This window comes from Cynara cardunculus (assembly GCF_001531365.2).
Source record: "Cynara cardunculus var. scolymus isolate 2C chromosome LG 8, CcrdV1, whole genome shotgun sequence".
In the NCBI taxonomy this organism is placed as follows: domain Eukaryota; kingdom Viridiplantae; phylum Streptophyta; class Magnoliopsida; order Asterales; family Asteraceae; genus Cynara; species Cynara cardunculus.
The window spans coordinates 9758202-9759823 of record NC_037535.1 but is presented as its reverse complement, the minus strand read 5'-3'; positions in this window follow the sequence as shown (position 1 = coordinate 9759823).

The window sequence follows — 1622 nt, the reverse complement described above, 5'->3', positions numbered from 1 at the left end:
CAAGTTCATAAATCCTGGATTTCAGCCCGAAATTGTTCTTTAACAGATCAAAGTCTCTCTTTTGACCTGCACTGAGATAAGTATCTTTTCCAAGTAATACATCAATCTCAGTTTAAAGAAACATCTTTTCTTCTTCATATTTCTTTAAACCTTGTTTCAACTCAATGGCACAAACAAAATTAGCATGATTCTTATAAAATACCTTCACACATTTTTCTTTTTGTTCTCTCAGACTAATCTCCAATTCAGAAATTTTCTCATTCAAAACCTTGTTCTCTCTCTCAACAAATGATGCCATTTCAAAATAAAGATTGATCAAACAAAGAATCTGTGCAGTTCAAGAGATTGATCAAAGAAATACAATCCAAAAACTATCACACAATCACACATAATTTTTTAAAAAAATTCAAAAATTGAAATCTATCCGAATTAGAAATTCAGACAACTCAAAAATGAATAACTTTGAAATTCAATGCAAACAATTTGGTCAAAAAGATAACCAAGATCACTTTGAATAAACAAATGAAATTGTCCAGAAAAGTAATACGGACAAAAATAATTATGGTCAAAGTTCAATCAAGTCAACAAGTAATCCAATCAAAACTCCAATATAGGAGGGCTTCTACCTATGCTTGGTTGGGAAAAGGGTGAATGGTCCCAAAAGGGACGGGAAAAAGCCACAAGAAGAACGGGGGGTCATCCACTCCGTCGCTGGGTGTTCTACAAGAATACGGTCAATCTTGTATTTCAAAATGATCAATACAAAAACAAAACCGGACATAAAAGATAGCCTATTGAAGATGAAACTTGTCAACACAAAAGTTATCCGAGGATTAAATCCAGACAACATTACCACCGATTTACAACAATATCGGACAAGGAAGGCTCCGATTTAAAATGAACACGGACATGAAATCAAACACACGGTCACTTTGAAACACTTCAAATTTGGACAGTGAGACAACCTGTTAGGACTGAATAACTCTATTTCTTGGTAAAGATTACTTACTTGAATGATTGGTTTGACAGATATAGTGCAGTGGAAAAGATAATAAATCAAACAAGTAGAAATCGATAAGAACACGATGAAGACGAATAACGAACACAGGAGAAAGCTTCAAAGGATTTTCAATAGATGAAAATATTGACAATTACAATTCTGGAAGCACACATAATTACAAAGGCCTATACTGCTATTTATACCGGCATGTAACCGTTTTTCGGACATGACCTAAAGAAAATTAATCTAAGCATTCGATCAAAAAGAATTACAGACGAGAACACGTGATAGGCACGAGCAGCTAAAAGACCTAAGTAAAACAACTTAAGGATAATCTACACAGAAGACATTGTTGCAGACCTTCTGTTAGACAACACAGAGGCTCTGCTAGATGAAACTTGGAAGTACGCAGAAGAAATCTTCCAGAACCTCTGTGAGACACGACAGAGGTTCTGTCGACTAAGTCTTGTAGTATTGTCTTCTCAGAGGACCAGTTCCAGAACCTCTGTGAGACACGACAGAGGTTCTGTCACTTGAGACTTGTAGCTTGTGCATCTTTTGCTGTTGGTCCTCTGTGGTCTTCTGTGAAAAATCATCTTCTGTCAATACTTGCAGTTTTACT